This window comes from Trichosurus vulpecula, chromosome 3, assembly GCF_011100635.1.
Source record: "Trichosurus vulpecula isolate mTriVul1 chromosome 3, mTriVul1.pri, whole genome shotgun sequence".
NCBI classification, from domain to species: domain Eukaryota; kingdom Metazoa; phylum Chordata; class Mammalia; order Diprotodontia; family Phalangeridae; genus Trichosurus; species Trichosurus vulpecula.
In genome coordinates this window covers 231,840,737-231,864,044 of record NC_050575.1, presented here as the reverse complement: position 1 = coordinate 231,864,044, position 23,308 = coordinate 231,840,737, and positions in this window count along the sequence as shown.

The window sequence follows — 23,308 nt, the reverse complement described above, 5'->3', positions numbered from 1 at the left end:
ATTACTTGAGATAGGTTTGGAGGTCACAAGGAGACTCACAAAGGGCTAAACAGGATTTGATAAGGAATTTCCAATGGATTTAAATTCAGTACCAGGCACTATCAGTCCAAAGAATATAATTAATTTCTATGATCCTTTCTGTCTCTTGTTTCATCATGAATGTCCATAGATCTGAAAAGCAATTTCTTGGTTTGTTTACGTATCACTAGGAGTTTATATTAATATATGAGATGTTTTTCTATGCCAAATTTCTATGCCAAACTGCTCTTCGGTTTTCCCAGAAGCTTTTTGATAAATGGTGAGTCCTTTCCCCAGTAACTAGTCTTCTCTTTTAAAGAGTCTTTCCTTTTAAAGAAAATTATGCTACTTTGTTCACTTGCTTCTGTATGTTGTGTACCTACTCTATTCCTCTGATCAACCTCTATTTTAACAAGTATCAAATCATTTTAATGAATTCTAAAGCCCAGTTTATTTCCAAGATCCTCTTTGTTCCTTTCTTATGATACTTTATTCCTGTCTCTGTGCTTTTGTATTGGCCATTCTCCATGCGTGGAATGTACTCTCTTAACCTCTACTACATAAAGTTCCTCTCATCCTTTAAGATGCAGCTTAGGCACCATCTTTTGCATGAAGCCTTTCCTGATGCCTCTAACTGCTAGTACCCTTCCCTCTCAAACTACCTTGTATTTATTTGTATTTATTCACTTTATATCTATGGTGTATATACTTATATATGTACTTATTGTTTCCCCCATATGAATGAAAGCTCCTTTTGAGTAGGGATTTTTTCTTCTTTCTGTTCATATCTCTGGTGCCTAGCACAGTGATTGGCAGTTGTAGTTGGCATTTAGTAAATATTTGATTGATCAATTGATATGAAAATAGATCTGTTGTTGTCCAGTCATTTTTCAGTCGCATCTGACTCTTTGTGACTACATTTGGGGTTTTCTGGGCAAAGATACTGGAGTGGTTTGCCATTTCTTTCTCTAGCTCATTTTACAGACGAGGAAATTGAGGCAAACAGGGTTGAGTGACTTGCCTAGGGTCACACAGCTAATAAGTGTCTGAGGCAAGCTGAATTCAGGAAGATGAGTTTTCCTGACTTCAAGCCTAGCACTCTAACTACTTCACCAAACAGCTGCCCAAAAATAGATATAAGGAAGAACAAAACAAAAGGAAAGTAAGGTAATTGTCCTTTACCTTTCTGGCCTACATTCCTGACTTTATTATGGATATCTGTCAGGAGCAAAAATCCCCTTGGCTTTGACTGTCACAAAGCCTGCTGTCATCTGACATAAAGAAAAATAGTCAAGCAAAACTGGCCAAGGCAGTGACCACTACTGTCTACATATGCTACATTTGACATTAGTTTCATTTTTTACTGAAATGTGAAGTTTTCTTTTCAAGTTTCTTAGAATTAATGAAAGAAGGCTTGGCTATAATAACCGAAATTGAAGCTTTTGAAGGGTAGGTATGCCATCATGGTGCATGAGAGAAGAAGCTGAAATGGCTGTAATCATTGAAGATCCTTTTGGATTCCTATTTCTGTTATCCACTGTGTTAGCTATCCTTCCCAGCTTTGTGTCATCTGTAATTTAATAAGCAAACCATCTATGCCTTTATTCAAGACATTGACAAAAACGTTAAATAGCACAGGGCCAAGTACAGATCCCTGGGGTATTCTACTGTACCACCTCCTGCTACACTGATGCTGAACCATTAACAGATTTTCTTTGAGTCTGGCCATCCAAACTTTTCTCAATACATATGATTATATTTTTATCTAATATATAGCTCTCTATCTTCTCCACAGGAATAGTATGAGATACTTTACCAAAAATTTTGCTAAAATCTGGGTAAACCATCCTCAAACATCTGCCTTAAAGGTTAGTAAAAGTTGATATTTTATTTTTTATTTCTAAAATATATTTTAATTTGTTTTGTTAGATATTTCCCAACTAATGTAAAAAAGTTGTCAGTTGTTTTTTTTAATTTTGAGTTCCAAATTCTCTCCCTCCCTCCTGTCTGCCCCACCTCCTTGGGAAGGCAAGCAATTTGATATTGATTACACATATAAAGTCAAAACTTATTTCCATATTAGCTATGTTGCAAAAGAAAACAAAGATAATAAAAACAAGAAAAATAAAGAAAATTTAAAAATATGCTTCAATCTACATTCAGAGTGTATCAGTTATTTCTTGTCCCCACCTTAATAGTATTTTATTTTTTTCCAAATACATGTAAAGATAGTTTTCAATATTCGCTTTTATAAGATATTGAGTTCCAGATTTTTTGCTCCCTTCCTTCTTCCCCTCTTCCCCTACCCAAGAAAGCAAGCAATCTGATATAGACTATACATGTATAGTCATATTAAACATATTTCCACATTAGTCATGTTGTGAAAGAATCAGAACAAAAAGGAAAAACCATGAGAAAGAAAAAAACAAAAAAAAATAGAGAAAATCGTATGCTTTGCTTTGCGTTCAGACTCTGTAGTTCTGTCTCTAGATGTGGATAGCATTGTCCATCATGAGTCTTTTGGAATTGTCTTAGATGTTGCATTGCTGAGAAGAGCTAAGTCTACGATAGTTGACCATCTTACAATGTTGCTGTTACTGTGTACAAAATTCTCCTGGTTCTGCTCACTTCAGTCAGCATCAGTTCATGTAGGTCTTTATAGATTTTTTTTTAAATCTGTCTGCTCATCATTTCTTATAGCAAAATAGTATTCCATTACATTCATATGCTACAGCTTGTTCAGCCATTACCCAATTGATGGGCATCTCCTCAATTTCCAATTTTGTGCTACCATAAAAAGAGCTGCTATAAATGTTTTTATGATCTTTTTGGGATACAGACCTAGTAGTGGTATTGCTGGATCGAAGGGTATGCAGTTTTACAGCTCTTTGGGCATAATCCCAAATTGCTCTCCAGAATGTTTGGATCAGTTCACAATTCCGCCAACAATGCATTAGTGTTCTAATTTTCCCACATTTTCTCCAACATTTATAATTTTCCTTTTTTGTTATATTAGCCAATTGGATAGGTATGAGGTGGTACCCCAGAGTTGTTTTAATTTGCATTTCTTAAATTAATAGTGATTTAGAGCATTTTTTTCTATGACTATAGATAGTTTCAATTTCTTCATCTGAAAACTGCCTGTTCATATCCTTTGACCAATTATCAGTTGGGAAGAACCTAGAGATTTTAAGAAATGAAGGTTAGAAGGGAGTACATTTCAGAGATAGTGGACCTAGCCAGTGCAAAGTCATAGGAATGGGAGATAGAATGTTGTGTAAGGAGAACAGCAAGTGGGCCATTTTGACTGGAATGCAGAATACATGAAAAAGAATGATAATAATTAGCTTGGTCCTTGGTCCCAGACAATCCTCTGACTTGGGTTTAGAAAATTCCTTTTAATGTTTGTTAAGAGAAACTGGTTGTGAGGCTGTCTCCCAAATCTATTTCAGGAACATCTCTTCCTTCCCCCACCCCACGAGAATTGTGTGGAGGCTGGGGTCATAAGGCTGCTCTGGCTCCCCCCATCCTTCTAGGGCTGCATGCCAGTGAAGCTAAGGTAAAAACAGAAGGCTAGGCAAAAGAGAGTGAGCCATCAACCTGCGCTCTTGCTTCACATTCCTGCCTTTATTATGTGTACCTGTCAGTAAATAATGTGCTGCATTTTAGCTACAAACCAAGCTATTTTCCTTTATTCTTATATCCATATACATATTTACACACACACACACATACACACATTCATATATATACATACATATACACATGTGTATATATGTGTGTGTATATATATGTACCATCATAGTCAGGGAGATACCCAGCACTAGGAAGTCTTTTGGATTGAGCTCAATGGTGAAAGGATCACATGGCTGAGAGGCTGATTTTTTTTCTTTTTGGAGGGGGAAAGGCAAGGCATTTGGGGTTAAATGACTTGACCAAGGTCACACAGCTAGTATGTGTCAAGTGTCTAAGGCTGGATTTGAACTCAGGTCCTCCTGACTCCAGGGCTGGTGCTTTATTCACTGTGCCACCTAGCAGCCCCTCAGAGGCTGAATTTGCAGGACATACCATCACCCCTCCACTTTTCCCTCGGTTGTACTCCACACCCTAGCTCTCAGGCCATAGAGGACTTGGCCGCAGACCACACAAGAACTTTAGGAAAACATGGATGGGACACACAAGCTCAGAGATACATAGGAATAGGAAAGACAGGGAGTGAGAACCCTGGGCACCAACAGCTGAGCCACTGCAAGGTTCTCCAAGCCCTACTTGATGTCCCCTCCCCTTTTTCCTACACCACACTGAATATGTACAAAGTTTGGGCTGGTGTGACCTGGATACAGCATACTGAAGCCAATGCCAATCCAGCTACTTTTTGGGCACTCAATCCTAGATAAACTCCTCTACCCCATGTTTGTTATTTTCATGTGGAACTTGGAAGAAAACTGCCTGCAGAGGAGAAATTCAAGTTGTCAGTATGCTCTGTGTATCTTTGATAGATGCAGAGATCCCTTGAAGAGCAGCAGGCCTTCTGGCCCCAAGAAGTGATTCTTAAATAGGTACAGAAGGAATAAGGATGGGGAGGAGTAAAAACATGGCCAATTCAGGAGCCTGTGTCTCTGTGAATTCCAAATGCAAACCGAAGGAAGTAGGTCAAGCTAATGCCCTTAACCTGGATTGACTTGTCATGTTGGAGTACCTAAGGAAAAATAGGATAAAGCATTTTAAAGAGGGATGAAAGAATATCTCCTTCTGTTTAAACTCCTAGAATCCTGCAGACATGAATCATTCAAGCTGGAAAAGACCTTGGTGCTGAGACTCAAGAGACAATGTTACGTAATGGGAAGAATGCTGCACTTGTGGGAGTCAGGAGGCCAGGCTTTGAATCCCAGTTCTGCCTTTCCACTAGTCGTGTGATTTGGGGCAAGTGGATATCCCTCTCTGAGTCAGTTTCCTCATCTGAAAGTAGGGAAAATGATACTTGCATTGCCTTAACAAACAAGGTTGTCATGCAAATCCAGGGTAACGATGTATGGGAAAAGCAGTTTTAAAACTATAAAGCAGCATATACATGGCAACTTTATTATTTAGCTCTGATCATAAATGCTATCTACCCCATTTTACAAATGAGGAAGCTGAGATCCAGAGAAATTAAAAGTTATGTTACGTTATGGGAGAGCTTAGCAATGGCACCCTGTTCAGGCGTGATGTCAGAAAGACAATAAGCACTTGCAAATCATTTGCCCTAATATATCAAGGATATAAAATAAGGACATTTAACTTCTCTGGATTCAGCCGCTTCATTTGGAAATGGATCTGCTTAGCAGAGGAGAGCTGGATATGGTGACTAGAGTGATCTTCTGAAATCCTCTGAGTTGGAGGGGTCCTGAATTTGTGTGGGTGGGACTTCTTAATGCCCTACAGAGATGTACTGGAACCAGCTCTCATCATCCTGAGAAACCAATTGTTAAATTTTTCTACATGATACTCCAGAAATCAACCAACACTATAAATCAGGGCTTGATTTATTGTTTTACTCATTATATAGACTTAGGTGATGGAGAAATGTTAATAATACAGATTAAACTTAAAAAGTTTGTCATGTACACCTTTTTTTTTTTCCTGGAGATCTGATTGTTAAATGTTTACTAGCACACTACTTCCCTTAAGTGACAAGGAAGCTGAGTCAAGGAATAAAGGGGCCAGCCAAGTCCAGGTTCAGCTTGGTTTCCTTTTAGAGAAAACTACAGAGAGGAAAAGGAACTCTGGTCCTGCAACAACTGTGTTATCCTGAGAAAAGACTTATGGGAAAACTACACGCAAAGGTCTGTAAAAAGGTTTTTTCTCCATGGAATAGATATGGGGTATCAATATTAGGAAATCCATGTTAGAATAATACTCCTATTACTCAGTAAATATGACGCAAAAGATACTTTACCTGAGTCAAGGGAAACTATGTTTCTGCAGAAGTTTGTTTCTGGGTTGGAAAAAGGAGTCAAAATCATAGAACAAAGAATGTCAGAACTGGAAAGGATCTTAAAATATAGAATATCAAAGGGGTATTGTACATCTCGTCCAACCCTTTCATTTTATAGAGGAGTAAACTGAGGTTCATAGAAAGGAAGTATTAACTGAGGTATGTTGTTACATCATCACTTTTGTTCACATAATCATTATTTGTTTCTATGATTTGTTCTGTTGCCCACTTACTATTTAATTGTTAAAAGATTTCATTGTTAAGTCTACATTTGGTTCTGGATGTTTTGTTTGTGCTCCCTGAACTGATTACTCTTTTTATTGTGTCATAGTCTATAAAGGATGTATTTGCTATTTCTGCTTTTTTTACATTTGTTTGCAATATCTTTGTGTCCTGATACAGTCAAATTTTGTAAAAGTTTTAGGTGTGCTGAGAAAGATGTATATTCTTTAAAAGTCTCATTTGGAAGATGCAATATTTAGCTCTAGTTTCTCTAGAAATTTGTTCAGTTCTATATTTTCCCTTTCATTGATATTTCTGTTAAACCTATCCAAAACTGAGAAGAGCATTGAAATCACCTGTCATTATTTTGTTACTGTCTATGTCTTCTTGTAGTTCAGTTAATTTTTCATTTGTGAATTTAGATGCTAAGGCATTTAGAGAACTTAAATTCAGTATTGATATTGGTTTCTTGCCTGTGGTTATTTTCAGCATAATGTAGTTTCCTTGTTGATATCTTTTATGTTATGCATGTTTGTTTTTGCTTTGTCTGACAGTATGATTGCAACTCCTGGATTTTTTTTTTTAATTCACCTGATACATACTAAATTTTATTCTAGCCCTTCTTTTAGAAAATTCTTTGTATGTCTTTGCTTTTTAGGTGTAAGCAACAGATGGTAGGGTTTTGTTTTCTTAGCCAACCTATCATTTTTTCCTTTTATCATGAAATCCATTTTAGCCTATTTGTATTTAAATTTATGAGAGTTAGGTTTATGTTTTTCTACATATGTCTCTAATATTTTTTCCAAGTCAGCATTTTCCCCTTCTTCTATTAACATAATTCTTCGTGCCTCTTCAGTTATTTTACCTTAGTTTACTTTAAGGCAATCTTATGCCCACCAACTCTCTTCCCCTTACCCTCAAGTACCCTCCACCTCCCATTTGTTATCCCTTTGCCTTGTTTTGGAGTTCTGATTAACTTATTAGTTTCTCATTTTTTTTAAAGATTTGTTTCTTTTTACCTAGTTAATTTTTTTCTTCTTTTCTCCCTCTCACTTGAGAAGTCAAGTAAAATCTTTCTTCTCTCCTTCGACTTGTTTTGTTCATCGGTTTTTAAAATTTCATTTCTGATGTCTTTTTCTAAAAAGAATTTCTTTCCTTCTTTCTTTTCATTATTTATCTTTCCTTTCTGTCTAGTCTAGGCTTTTATTCATTGATTCATGGTCCTTATACTTAGTTAGTCCTTCTGTAGTCTCTTTTACTCATGAGATTAAAGCTTCTAAGGTACCTATTTCAGGTTCTTTCTTTTAAATATCTTCTGTGTTGTTGCCTTACAGATAATCCTCCTTTGTCCTCTTTTTCTGTTATTCTTCACTCTTAGGAATACCGATTCTTATAGATGACAGAGAGGATATTGTCCCATGGTAGGAATTTTCTCTAATTTGTCTCTAATTGTGCATTTCATTCTTAATCTTTGCTCTCTTCATGATTATTTTCCCACCCCCATTTGCCATGAAATCTCCTTCCTGGGTGCATGGCTCTTCTGGCTTTCAGTTGCCCCCAGGATTCCTGATTCCTCTTCTCTTGACACAAGATCAGTGGTTTCTTTAAGCACCAAATTCTAAGCTTATAGTCATTGTAAGGTCTCAGTCTCCCTTTATAGAATATCATTCTTTATCCATGGAAGCATACATCAGTGGTATCCTCTTCGACTATTGAAACGAGATTATTTCTCCCTTTATTTCCTCCTATTTGAATTCCTCATTTTGCCTCCTCATCAGTTATCCTGTGTATTCTCTTCTACCTGAGAGATCACAGGAGTTATTTTCCCTTCAGTGATAACCTTTCACTTGATCAGGGCACATCACATTCCCCTCTATCCTTCTCTCCTCTTCCCTTTTACGTACCCTCATTTTCTGTAATTTGGTATTAGAAAAAATAATTGATTCACCTGTGAGGTTTGTGAGGTTTAGTCCATGGTGTTTCAGGCCTTTTTCTCCATCATCACTTCCATTTGACTTCTGCTTTTACCCTTGTCTCCTTTAGAATTTTTAGAAAGATATCTCTCTTAATGGTTGCTTTCTCTTGTTATTTTGTTGTTATTGTCCTTGGTTGCTTTATTTGTTTATATTTTTTGTATTTCTGTTATGTTGAGTGTTTGGAAAGCAAATAACTTGTTCAACTCTGGTTTTCATTCTAGGAATGCTTCAAAAGCCTCTTTTCTTTTGTACTTTCAGCTTATTTTTTAAATTTATGATTAGGCTCTGGTGCTCTCCTTTGCTCTTTGGGACACACTATTCCATTTCGTCCTGAAGCTTCTGGTGGGTACAGAATAATGCTGTGTTATTTGAATTAACTTTTCTTTATATTTGAATGCCTTTCTCCTAATCATTTGCAGAATTTGTTGTTTGTCCTTGAAGTTATTCACTTTGACCCTATGTATCTTGGATTTTGAAGCATAGCCTTTTTTGCAGTGAATTTATGTAGTCTTTCAATTGGCTCTTTGTTTTCTGTGTTCAGAAGCTCTTGGCAGTTTTATGCTGTTATTTCCTGCATTACAGTGTTCAGTTTTTTTTGAATTGTCATGATCTTCTGGGAGACCTATAATCCTTAAGTTTTCTCTACGCAAGCTTTCTTAGGATCGACATATTTTGCTTGCATGGAGATCATTTTCTTATCTTATTGCTTTTTGCTTCTATTATTCTAGATTGTCCTTCACTTCTGTGTATTCACATTTCCAATACATTATTCTCTCAAGCTTTGTTGGTGAAACTTACCAGCATAGATTCAAGTTTTTCTATGCTGCCAATTATTTCTGCCATTCAGGCCATAAATTCTGCTTTCATGAGTCTTATTTCTCTTTTAAACAACTCTGGAAGACTCTACTGTGGTTCCATGTAGTTCTGTGGAATCTTCTGATTCATCAGGTATTGATTAATTTTCCTTTGTTTTACAATATTTACTCATAGATGTCTAGACTCCTTTAGCTGATCTGGAGGCCATGTTCCCTTCTGTTATAATATCTTCTCTGTTGCTCATACTCAGGGTCTTTAACTGAGTTTTCTTCCTCCTGAAGTATTTGGTGATTTTGGTATTTTCCCTTATATTTTATTATTGCTCATTTCTTGACTCCTTTCTTTTTGATTGTGGTTTCCATGGAGACTAAACTTTAAAGCCATCTCAACCTCCTCCCATGCTGGGCAATTCATGTTTCACTGGCCTCTGTCTTTACCCTATGTGACTTCTGGATTCTAGCTGGATGCTGGGATCTTTTCTTCAGGCTTAGTAGAGTGCCCCACCACAGCCACATATATCCTATCCTAGTTCCCTCTGTTTCTCAGTTTTTTGGTTGACCTCTGTTGTAGCACAGGGTGCTGCCACAATGCTGTCTCAGCCACAACAACCTTCTGACTTTTGGTTTTCTGAGGCATAGTGAGGGGGAGAGATGTCAAATTGAGTTCTGTTGCAAGCCTATGGATAGGTAAGTCACTAAACTTCTGTTTACCTCAGTTTCCTCACTTATAACATGGGAATAATAATAGTACCTACCCCAAAGGGTTGTTGTCAGAATCAAATGAGATAATATTTGTGAAAAGCACTTAATACACCATGTAAATGTGTATTCCCTTTTGTCTTGTCTCTTTCTCTCACCCTGATCAGTCAAGCCCAAGCACGGTGGGTGTATATTAGTATAAGTATATTAGGCATTACAGATTAGCTTTCTCTGCTGTTAGTTTATTGGATTGCTAGCTGATTAGGGTTCTTGGTGTCCTAGATCATGGAGGCAACTGAAATTGCTTTCTCTTTGCTCAGTATTCCAATTTTCTAGAAATTTAAGAGACTGCAAGGATCAGTGAAAATATCTAGTCCTTTTTTCCGTTGTTTAAGTCCCAATGTTATTTCTAGTACATTGCAAGAACCCCACAAAATAGTATGTCATACATATAGGTATTACTATTTTACAAATTCATTGAAGATGCTATTATGATTGGTAAAATACAAATTCCTGTAAAAGCATTACTGAATTCATAGAAGCTTTTTTTTGTCATTATGCATTTTTTCAGTCAATAGTACACATAGATAGTATAAGCACTATCATGTGAAGAGTGGTCCAAAATTTTTTGAAAGAGGTTTTCATATTCTAAAATCATCATCCCTTCAAGTGAGATGATTAATGTAAATCACTTTATAAATCCAAGCACTATGGAAGTGTCATTATTATGTCTGAGAAGGCTGGGAACCACCGAGCTAGATGATCTTTAAAATCCATTCCAGCCCTAACATGCTGTCATCTATGAGTTATGTTTTCTGTCTGTAAAAAGGGAAAAACCAATGTAAGTAAACAGTGACTAATGAATACTTCACAAAGTGAATTTTTAAACAGATCAGAGACACGATATCATTTAGTGAAAAATGATGAACTAAGAGAAAAAGACCCAAGGTCTGGTCTAGGTTCTGCTACTTACTGTGTAACCTCCAGCAAGACACTTAATCACTTAGGTCATCCTCGAATGTCTCTTCTGACTTTAAGTCTATGATCTTATGCTATGTAAGCTTTTATTTATTCTCTTCATCTAAAGTATCACATTGTTGTTTTTTAAAACCGTCTACGTCATTTGAGAAAAACCATGAACTGTCACAAATTTCCTGCTTTGGATCTGGTGGGAAGAATGATGAAACCAGAGGAGAGGCTGGTTGCCACTTTTTAGGGAAAGAACAAAAGTTGAGTTATAGAAATTAATTAAAGGGGAAATGCACCATATTTATGACACTGTATCATGTGTAGTTGGAGGAAAGCTGGAATTAGAGGATTTAGGTTTACATCCTGACCCTTCCACTGTGAACTTGGACAAACCAAGCAGAGGTGGGAGGGTCGCTAGCCAGTGATGCTATGGAAAGGATTCTGGCCAGGTGATGATTGGATTAGATGACATCTGATCCTTTCTAGTTAGGAGATTCTGTCATTCTATTAAGTTAATTCCCTCTTCTCAGCCTCAGTTTCCTCTTTTGTAAAATGAGGAGATTGGACCAAATAATCTCTAAGGTCTGTTTCATTTCTAAAAAAAAAGTCAATAATCCTAACATAACTGTTTACACAAAGGTATTTGAAGTTAAATGGGAGGCACTTTTCAGAATAGAAAGTGGCAGATGAGACCTGTATGTGCTCATGTAAAGCATGAATTCTTTGGTTTTACAACAGGGTATTATTGTTCTGCACTAGCTGGACAGGGGGTTAGATGTGATGGTCTCTAAGGTTTCTTCTAGTTCAAAATTTATGAAACCATGTCCAGTGGATGTACCATTACTCATTTTCTACCTTTCTGTATTTTTGTACATATGACCTTCTCTCCAAGCTGAACAAAATAGATTCCATATTTATTAGTGGAATAGTCAATCCACTGAGTAATTAATTAGTCCATCAGCAGATGTATCTTGGATAGGCACTGCAGACGTCTTGTGCCCAGCATTTAAGGAAAACAACTGTGGTGGTTTGGATTTGAAAAACTGTACACTACTTATAATGATCCTTAAGCTGCTTCCTAATGCAAATAGCTATCTTTTCAATATAAATATCTCTTAGTAATGTTCTATGGTTTTGAATCTTAGAACAAGATTATCTCTAAGGAATCAAATTTTAGGGTGACCTTAGGAGCAATAGAGACACAGGAAGGGCAAGTAGGCTGCCCCATGTTTCTGACATTTGAGAAGTAATACAGGGAAGGAAGGAAGGAAATAAGCATTTATTAAGAAACTTCTATGTGCCAGATACCAAGCTATAGTGCTTAACAAGAGTGTCTCCTGACTTTTCCTGACCCCTTTTGGGGTTTTCTTGGCAATGATATTGGAGTGGTTTGCCATTTCCTTCTCCAGCTCATTTTATTGATAAGGAACTGAGGCAACCATGGTTAAGTGACTTGCCCAGGGTCACACAGCTTGTAAGTGTCTGAGCCCAGATTGAAACTCAGGAAGATGAATCTTCCTGACTCCAGGCCCCACATGCTATCTACTGTGCCCCCAGCTTCCTTGTGACTGTGACACTACCACACCTTCATAATTCACAGTACATACACACATACATACATACACATATACTGTACTTGACTCTAGCCTCTTTAACTCATAGGACTTGTCCATTTCTTGCCTCTCTGCCTATGACTTAGAATACTCATTTATTCAACAAGCACTTATTAAGGGTTCTGCTATATGCAAAGTACTATGCTTGTCACCGAAATATGAACATGGAAAATGATAGTCTTGTCTTCCAGAAGTTTGCCATCTATTGCTGGGGAGGGAATATGGATTGTACACCAATAAATATAATACGAGATAGAACAAGGGTTCTTAAGCTGGGGTCCATAGACACCTCCCTCACTCCCTGCCAAGGATTATGGGGAATCTATTTCTGGGTGTCTGTGAACTTGGATGGGAAAGAAATATTATATCTTTATTTTCACCAATTTATAACTGAAAGTTAGCATTTCTTTTAATTATAAATTAAAAAAAATTATTCCGAGAGGTCTACAGGCTTCACCAGATTGACAAAGGAGTGGATGACAAAAACACTTAAGAACTCTTAAAATAGAAGGTGACAGGGAGAGAGGGGCTGTCCAGACAATGTGGTCTAGGAAATGTTAAGGAGGGAGGGTGCATTTTCAGTAAGGGGGATCTAGGAAGGCTTCATGGAAGAGGAGGTACTTAAGTTGGGTCTTAAAGGAAGAGAAGAATTTCAATGGGCCTAAAGATGTTCTAGACATGGCGAATGGCTCTCTGAGTGAATGAAGGCATAAAAATATGGATATGATAGAGAACTAGCTTAACAGTGCATATTTGGTGTGATAAAGAGTGAAGGAAGAGAAATAGTTGGGAATAGGTTGGAGCCATATTGTGGCTGGACCTTAAATGATAAAGAGTTTCTATTTTATATCAGAGGCAAGCCATTTGTGTTTGTTTTTTGTTGTTTTTGAATGGGAAAAGGACTTAGATCTGTGCCTGAGGAAGATTATTTTGTAATATATGAGGACAGATTAGAGAGGGCAGAGACAAGTTCCAGGGAGACCAAGTGGGAGGCTATTATAATAGTCCATGTTAGAGGTGAATTATGGTGCATGCACACAGAGAGAAGACAGCTCAGGTGTAATTGACAAGATTTAGAGCTGATTGTTTGGGGACAGGATGTGAGGAAAAAGGAAACATTGAGGATGACTCAAAGGTTTTGAGCCTGGGTGTCTAGGGCGATGGTGATGCCCCAAATAGCAATAGGGCAGGTTTAAAGAAGAAAATAAAGAGCCCAGTATTGGACATGTTGAGCATTAGTCATCAGAACATCCAGGTGGGGATATCCAGCAAACAGGCAGGGACGTGAGATTGGTACTCTAGAAAGAAACTGGGTCTGAGTATATAAATTCAGGAGCCATCAACACTGAGATGATAATTGAAGCCATGGGAACATATGAGATCACCATGCATGAGAGTGTGGAGAGAGAAGTGCGTGCTTTGCCCATGGTAGGGGTCAAATGAATGATCGTTGAATCAACCTGGGAAAATAGAAGTTTCCAATTTCATGTCATGAGAGATTTAAGGGCCTTTGAGTATTGAATCAGGAGGACTCCCTTGTTATTTCAGCCCTCCGGGCTGCCATCCTAAGTCTCTAGGGCAACAGTGATAAAGTTATTAGTTATCCTCTGGAGATGATATATATTTACGGCCCACAAAACTGCTCTCTTTGGCTGACATTTCCAGTCACAGGAATAGCAAGCTCTCCTTCCTGATCCAATTCAATATTATTATAATTATTTTTGAGCTCTTGTACATTTTCCTAGAGGGCTTAAAGGGGAATTATTAAGAAACCATATTCAGAATAGCCTTAAAGTAGATGGAGCCTTTAAACTTTCAAGAGGCTAGGAAGTTCTTAAGGAATAATGAGCAGGTCGGCTAGAAGCATTCATTCATTCAACAAATACCTACTGTATGCCTACAAGTGTATTAACAACATGATGTTCCTTCCTTCCTTCCTTCTTTCCTTTCTTCCTTCCTTCCTTCCTTCCTTCCTTCCTTCCTTCCTTCCTTCCTTCCTTCCTTCCTTCCTTCCTCCTTCCTCCTTCCTCCTTCCTTCTTTCTTTCCTTCCCTCCCTATTTCCCTCCTCTCCCTTCATCCACATGGGGAATCATACCCTGTGGGTGCTCTGCCCAAAGGAATATATATTTTGATCACTGAAACCTTGAAAGATATCTTGAGTTTCACAGCTAGATTTTTTTTCTCTTCCCTACTTATTAATTCTATCATTAAAAAAAAAAAACTTGGACAATTAACTCTTTTGCCCCATGTTGTTTTATTTATGAATTCTAGAAATACAGCACTGGTAAACTATGCCTTAAACCCAAATTACTCTGGCTCTCACTGATTAGCCAATAATAGGTCCCAGCCTAAGCCTTGCTTGGTCATTGTTTGGGTTTTGATGGCTCTGAGTGAGTGTAAATAGCGATTATTTCTGTTCTGGCCAGAAACTCTGAGGGTCTTCCCCTCCCAGTTTGATTTTTTTTTTTAGTAGGCAAACTAGGCCATCTTTTGCCTCATTTCTTACCTATCTTTAAATCACTGAATGGGTGTTGCCTCAGACCAACTGAGACCTGGGAAAGATGCTAGCTTAAAAAGGCCAAGGTCTCCCACTGCATCTGGGGTCATCTCTAGTTGTCCTGATCTATTTCTTGCCACTGGACTCAGATGACCATGGAAGAGAGAGTGAGGCTGATGACTCTGCATAGCTCTGTCTCACTTAAATCCAATTTACTTGCAGGTCAAGACTTCACCCTCTTGATGTCATTGGTCCTCTTGGAGAACAAAGGACAAACAACAACACTGTATGCCTACAAGTGTATTAGCAACATGATGTAGTTGAAATGGTAAATGATTTAGAATTAGATACCTAGATCTGAGTCTCTGCTCTGTCATTTGCTAGAGATAGGATCTTGGGCATGTCAGAGAATTATAGAGTGTGAGACACACAGAGGGCACAAATTTCAATCTTTCCCAAGAATGCATGTATGTGTACATTCATACACACAAACACACAGACATAGACACAGAGACACACACACCTTGTCTTGGCTTTGGCAGTGATAAAAGGCTCAGGAATTAATAGGGGAGAAGAAAGGGTATCAGGAACTAGGCAGAATGGTATTGTGAAGATTTTGACATTTAACAGAGGAAAGCTATTTGAGAAACAAATCAGTAAGGATCAAAAGCCACCATCAAGTTGCCATGGCGTTCAGTGAATCATTTGTAGCACAGGCTCTGGGGCTGTACTCTCTAATCTCCATTCATACTAACAGGTTGGGTTCCCAAAAGATGACTGAATACTTTTCCCCTCAGGGTTCTAGGGGTCCCTGAGAGGTTGAGGGGTAGTTTTCCAGGTGTATATAGCTCATGAGCCCCTATTGGTGCATTTCCCCCATGGTTATCAGTTGATATCAATTATACAGATAAGTAGGTTTTAATAGAGTATATAGCTCATGAGCCCCTATTGGTGCATTTCTCCCATGGTTATCAGTTGATATCAATTAGACAGATAAGTAGCTTTTAGAAAGGGCTATTTAGTAAGGTGAGATAGTAAGAAAAATTGGTACAAAACATCCCCTTCAGAGTCTATGACATCAGTTTATACAGGGTTCAGGGGAAAGTGGCTTAAGCTTAGAGCTCTGGTGGTAAAAAGGAGGGATGGGGGAGGGTAGTTCCTAGCTCCTAGAAGTTCTTTTGCTGGAGTTCTTGAGATGGTCCCCTTAGGTATCATGTAACTTTTCTGTTGGGCTCCTTGTAGAGTCCTCAAGACACCTTCCTTCAGTGTGTCTAGTTTGTCCTCCATTCCTAATATAGGCACTGATGAGAGACACTGCTATTCTGGAATACTATTAGGATGCCAACTGAAAATTCCAAATCCTTTGACCCTTTAGAGTTCACAAGGTCATCCTCTAGCCAAGAAGTGGAGAGGAGAGACAAAGACCTAGGCCAAGGCTATGTATCTTCTTTTCTTCCCCCAAGTGATTCCTTCTCAGGGACTTGGCTGGAAGGCTTCTACCACTAAGCTGCCAGATGCTTAAATACTTGATTCCAAAACTAGCTTGCTGGTTTAATACAAGCCCTACAGGGAATGACTAAGTCTCCTCAACCAATGCAAATATACTTCCTATGTAATGTTTCTTGATTTCACCTGGTTGCTTTCAAGGACTTCTAAATTGATCAAGGGCTTTTTGCACCAAATCTAAAACATTTGACTGAATTAAGAGAAACGTTCTTACCTGTAGAGACGGTTACTTTTAAGTGGTGTAAGATAATGATTGATTAATGGACTCAATGGAAATGCTTAGGCCTAGTTTAAACCGAGCTTATATGTCAATTTGATCCAATTGAGAAGACCGAACTTTTTGTAATTATTGAGGTAGGAATATCACATACCTCTCCCATACAGTCAACAAGTATTTGTTGTTGCTTGTTGTTGAATTGTTTTAGTTGTGTCTGACTCTCCATGGCCTCATTTGGGTTTTGTTTTGGCAAAGATACTGGAATGGTTTGCCATTTCCTTCTTCATATCATCTTACAGATGACAAAACTGAGGGAAAGAGGTCACTTGCCCAGGGTCAAACAGTTAGTAATCATAAATGTCTGAGGCTGGATTTGAACTCAGGGTCTCCTGACTCCAGGCCTGGTGCTTTATCCACTGTGCCACCTAACTACCCTTAAAAAGTATTTACTGGTTATTTATCATGTGCTGGGTATCAAGGGGAATAAAAAAATCAATATGACACAGACTATATCTTTTAAAAAGCTTACCTAGTAGGAGAGATAAGATGTATATATTGACATGGTAAAGAAACAAGAGCATCAGGAATTAGGAAATCTAGGTTTCAGTCCCCACTCTGTTACTGACTAGCTTTGTGACCTTGGAAAAGTCATTTCCTTGCTTCCTTTTTTATTTGTAAAATGAAAGGATTGAATGTGATGTTTACTGAGGCCTTTCCCTGCTCTTTCATTCTACGGTCAAGATCCTTCCTAGCTCTAAAAATCTATGGCTGTGTGGAAATATGAAAAGTGAAATGAAAAACCAAAACACTAGAAGAGATGTCACAAGATGATAAATCATAATCAGCAAGTGAACAGTACAGATAATAAGATGAGAGAAGGGAGAACTCTCTGGTACAGAGTGATTAAGAAAGACTTCCTGGAGGAGGTCGGACTGGAACTAGGTCTTAAAGCATAAGTAAGATGTGGAAAGATGAAGTGGCATGGTTTCAGTTCCATGAAAGGTGAGTAAGGGCCCAGGGCAAAACTTCCAACATTTTCATTTACTAAGAGGGGAGATAGATAGATAGATAGATAGAGAGACAGACAGACAGACAGACAGAGACAGAGAGACAGAGACAAAGACAGAGAGACAGAGAGACAGAGACAGAGAGAGAAGAAGAAGAAGAAGAAGAAGAAGAAGAAGAAGAAGAAGAAGAAGAAGAAGAAGGAGGAGGAGGAGGAGGAGGAGGAGGAGGAGGAGGAGGAGGAGGAGGAGGAAGAGGAAGAAGAAGAAGGGGAGGAGAGAGAGGGGGAGGAGGAGAAGGGAGAGAGAATGCTTTCTCTTAAGTAGAGTTGGTTATTTTTTGGGGTAGGGACATTACAGAATCAGAGAAGCTAGAAGAGATCTTAGTGATCATCTCAGTTACAAATAAGGAAAATGAGACCCATAAAGGAAAGAGACTTGGCCAAAGATACATGGTGAGGAGGTGAGTAAGAGCAACAAGGGTTTGAACCCAGGATTTCCGACTCCAAGTCCAACACTCTTCCCATTAATAAGTATGATAATTACCATATTATTTACCTCATGGGCATGCTGTGGAAGCAAGTGAGATAATCAAAAAACATTTGTTAAGCATCTATTACATGCCAGATACTAAGCTAAGTGGTAGGAATTCAAAGACAAAAATGAAAAAGTCCCTAATCTAAGGAACTTATATTGCCCTTGAAAGCAGTATATAAATGCTTATTATTATTACTTCTCAAAATTCATTTCAACATACATTTATTGAGTACCTACTATGTGAAGAGCATAGTGGGACAGACAATTCCAACGAACATTTATTCATTTATTCAACAAGCATTTAGTAAGCTCCTACTTTGTGCCAAGCACTGTGGTTGACCATAGGAATATAAAATAAAAAAGAAATGGTTCCTTCCTTTAAGGAGCTTACATTCTAGTGGAGAAAACACAACATATACACAAGTAAGTAAATGCAAAATAGTACAAAATAATTTTAAGAGGGAGAGAGTGCCAATAACTGAGAGATCAGCAAAGGTTTTACTTAGGGGACTGGCACCTTAGACTTGGTTGAAGGCAGCTAGGGATTTTGAGGAAGGGATGAAGAGGTAGCCCACTGAAGATATTAGAGACTACTTATAAAAAAGCACAGGGTCAAGAGAAGGAATGTTGTATACAGAAGATAGTTTGACTAGAAGGAGGAGATACAAAATAAGAGGATAAATGTAAGGGTCCAGGAAATGGAGTGGAGAACTGAGAATTTTGTATTTTATTTCAGAAGCAATAGGGTACCACTAAAGATATTTGAGCTAGAGGAGTATGTCTCATGATTAGATCTGTGATTTAGGAATATTGATTTGGCAGCTGTGTAGAGAAAAGATTAGAAAGGAAAGAGACTGGAGGCAGGGAAACCAATGAAGACATCATTATAAGATTACAAGAGAGAGCTGATGAGGACCTATGGTAGAGGCTGTGTGAATGTTGAGAAAGGAACAAAGGTGAGAATATCATAGAAACAGGCCTGAGAATACTTTGGAAAGTGATTGGAAATAAGGATTGAGTTAAGAATTGTTCCAGGTTACAGACCTCTAAAGTTAGTAAGACCCAGTTGGTGTTCCAATAGATTTAGTAGTAGGTGAAATAAGACGTGGGTATATATCTCTTACCTCACATCCTTAAGTGGCTCTGAAAAACATGACATTAGGCAAAAGGAAAGTTACAGGGAAGACTTAGTTCCTAAGGAATAATACTATAAGCGGAAGATATATTCCTAGGCAGTCAAAATTTATACTATTAAAGCTTGCAGTAGGTGTTTGCCGAGATCTGAGACTATAATAGGCCATCTAAGTAATGATGCTAAGCTGAGTGGAGTTGAGTTAGCCTAGGGAGGGAAGTAGGGCATCTAAAGACGTGAGTTCAGATCCAAACCTCAGACATGTACTAGCTGTGTGACCTTAGGCAAGTCACTTAACCCTGTTTTCTCTAGTTTCCTCATCTGTACAAATGATCTGGAGAAGGAAATGGCAAATCACTTCAGTATCTTTGCCGAGGAAACACCTCCCCCACCCCCCAAAAGAGTCATAAAGAGTCGGAACTAAAGAACAAAAGGGAGAGAGTACAAGGTGAGGCTGGCTGGGTCTTAGGAAATCAATGAATGGCATTACTGTTGGAGTTTCATGACATAGTGGGATTTATGATATTATTAAAAACATTTTTAGGAGCAATGTTAGGTAGAAGATACCTCTACACATATAACTATGGTTATTCTTCTCCAGAACAAATCCAATCCCTCTTTCAAGTGACAGCCTTTCAAGTACTTAAGGAGAGCTATCATGTCACTGCTAAATCTCTTCTTCAGGCTTAACATTCCAAATTTCCTTCAACTCATCCTTATCTGTTACGCTCTATAGTACCACACCCTTCCTCCACCACACTGTCCCCTTCTGGTAGACCTCATCTCTACTTGCTCAAGCTTGTCCACATTTTTCATAAAACACCAATCCAATGGGAACCCCAAAGCACTTACTATGTTCAAAATACCATACTAGGTATTGGTGAGGCAAAGAAAAAAAATGAAAAATGGTCTCTGACTCCAAGGAGCTTATATCCTATTAGAGGAACAACTCAGACATGATACCAAATATAAAAATATACAAGATGGACTCTATTAATTCCATGAGATGGCGCCCTAGAAGTTTTAACATCATCTTGCTGTCCCGTTCTCCCGGTGTTATTGCTGTTTAGTTGTTTCAGTCATGTACCACTCTTCATGACCCCATTTGCGGTTTTCTTGACAAAGATACTGGAGTGGTTTGGCATTTCCTTCTCCAGCTCATTTTACAGATGAGGAAACTGAGGCAACCAGGATTAAGTGATTTGCCCAGGGTCACATAGCTAGTGATTGTCTTAAGTCAGATGTGAATTCAGGAAGATGAGTCTTCCTGACTCTAGGCCCAGGACTCTATCAACTGCATTCTAGATATTCAGAGCTAAACCGAAGTCATTATAGAAGTTTGGCTAGAATTTTATATTTACAAGAAAGGAGAAGGTTATAAGTATGTACAAATGATATAGAAATTAATTCCTCATGGAATCTATAAGAAGGGGATTATATTGGGTGTGAGCAAAGTACTTCAAAGTTATGTAGAGCGCCATGTTAGTAGATGGAGATACTGTGGGGACAGAAAAGGAAGAAAGACACGTAGGTTCTTTAGGAGCAGACAGGGAGGGGGGTATTTAGGGATACCAGGAGGTAGGCTTATTCCTGGCATATGGTGATTGGTGATTAAGGGTACCAATATGGAGGAAGCAGAGTGGTGATAGAGAGGTTGTCTGCATGCCAGTAAGTGAATGAGTTGTAGAAGGAAGGGCATATTACCAGGCATAGGCAAATAGTCAGGAAGGAGGTGAGGAGGCTGAAAGATTCGGACAGTAGAGTTTTAGTCTTAGGTCTTTTCCTCTTTTAGGATGATTCTGGTGTGGGAAATATTGATGGTGTTGGTACTGGGTTGGTTTGTACTTATACATGTATACTATATATTAGTGGAGGGAGCAAATTATAATGACAGTCATTCATTCAACAAACATTAAGTGCATACTATGGACTCTTATGTTCAATGCTATAGGAGATAAAAAGTTTCTAAACAACATGATCCCTTTTCTCATGGAGCAGGACAGGAATTGCGCACATACAAAAAACTAATACACATGTAATAATAGGTGCCCCAGTGAGACTTTAACCCCTAAAGGTCTGGAGGGCTACTAGACCGAGACACTGAAATGACTGAATGCTTTTGATGAAGAATTGCCTAGGTAAAATGCCTTTGATAAAGAATTGTTAATGGAAACCACACTGGTGGGAGCTTGTGGGCTAGTGTTAGGAGGATACCTACCCAGAGAGTTATCCTCAGAACACTGAAAGCAGCAGCAGCCACATTTCTAGTGACCCCACTCGACAGAGCCTATATGGGTTGTGTAAGTGAGTCCCAAGATAGCTGTTAAATGTATGCAGTATTACCTGATGAGCATATTATTGAGGAATAGAACAAAGTGCTATACTGAGGGAAGGTCATTGTTGATTGGACTGCTGATTGGTCTTTAAAGAATCTTAATACATGCCCTTGCCTTCTCATGTCTCATTGTGGTATGGAGTTGATCTTAGGTTCTAAAAGTCTATGTGATTAATGTACAAGCCCTGGCAGATCCTACCAAGACTTCAAAACCTTTGACTATATGTCTATTGTCCAATGATTAGCCTATCAGAAAGACTCATCAACAGGTTGGCCACAGAATGATGTATTTTTTGGCCACAGCCATCCATGAAGACTGAATTATAGAGGAGTTTGCATCAGTGGAGGGAATGCTTACAAAGAGGAAAGTACGGTTCCTTGAAGTAATAAAATCTTAAAAGGATGAGTAGGAATTCAACAAGCGCAGAAGGGCATTGTAGGACCTGGGGACAGTGAACACTGTGGCTGGGACTTCTCATAGCAGTTCGGGGCAGGGATTAACCAATCACTGAGTAGGGCTTAGGGTAGAATCATCCTCAGGTAGGCAAAGCAGCCAGTGCAGAGACAGAGCCAAGCAGAGTGAGAGCTGGAAATGACCATGCATCTTTGAAACCTACAAAAATCAAGGAGGCAACACAAAGAACACTTGATTTGGGGTCAGAGATATTAGGAATTTCAGCATTAGAGCTGGAAGGGACCTGAGAAATCATTGAGTCCAAGCCTCTCATTTTGCAAATGAGGAAACTGAGGCACTGCAAAGTGAAAAAACTCATTTAAAATCACAAGGTGGTTTATGGTACAGCCATGATTTAAATCCAGGTCCAGGTAGGTGACAGAAATATCACATAAAAAATGAACTTAGAGCTTCAGTGCCATCACAAAATTGGTAGTAACAACCAAGGATCTCAGTGAAATTAGATGACCAACAATACCATTGCTGGTTGTTGTCCTTTCTTTGTTCTCGAAGAGGAGCAAAATGATATCACTATGTTAGAGTCAAGGTATGGTGTTCCTGACTGGCTGAATTTGACCTCAAAGCTATTTTGGGTGGGTTATTATCAGCCTCATTTATGTTAATCCACATTACAGAAACATTTGGGTTACTTTCTTGTTTCAATTTTTAATTTTCTCTCTAGCTTGGCATTCACAGAATGATCCTACAGAATGGTGGTGTGGAATGCAAGTCTACACACACCAGTCAAGTCACATGGAGAGAAAGGTGGGGAAATGGAACTCACAGTATTTAATTTGGAGCAGTTTATTAAACTGCCCAGGAGCAGTTTGGGGTCTTCTATTTGGTTCGAATAGCAATCTATCACTCTAACTATCTCAGAAACCAATTTAGGAAAGAACCATTCTTGCACAGTTCAGATAGATAGTGGTCTGTGTGGGTGTAATGGAATAACAGAGATATAACTTCAAAGCTATCTTTCTGTTTGCTCAGAGCTACCCCTGAAAGGGTCCTGGAGCAGAGGTTGGGGATGGAGAAAGCAGAATAAAGCAGAGACTAGAAGTTATAGGATCAGATTTGTAGACTATTGAAACTGGCAGGAACCTTGGAACAAGGGCTTTCTGAACTAACAGGGACCTTAGAACATACAATTTTGGAGCTGGCAGGGATCTTAGAGCCCAGAAAGTCAGTCTGGGGAGGGAACTTTAGAACAAAAACTGAAAGTGCTCAGAAGGAAAAGCAGTGGAGAATGTTGAGGCAGAAAAGGACACTGTGAAAGTTAGAGCTGGAAGGGATTTTAGAACGTAGAATGTTGGACTTTAGAACAAAGACTGTCAGA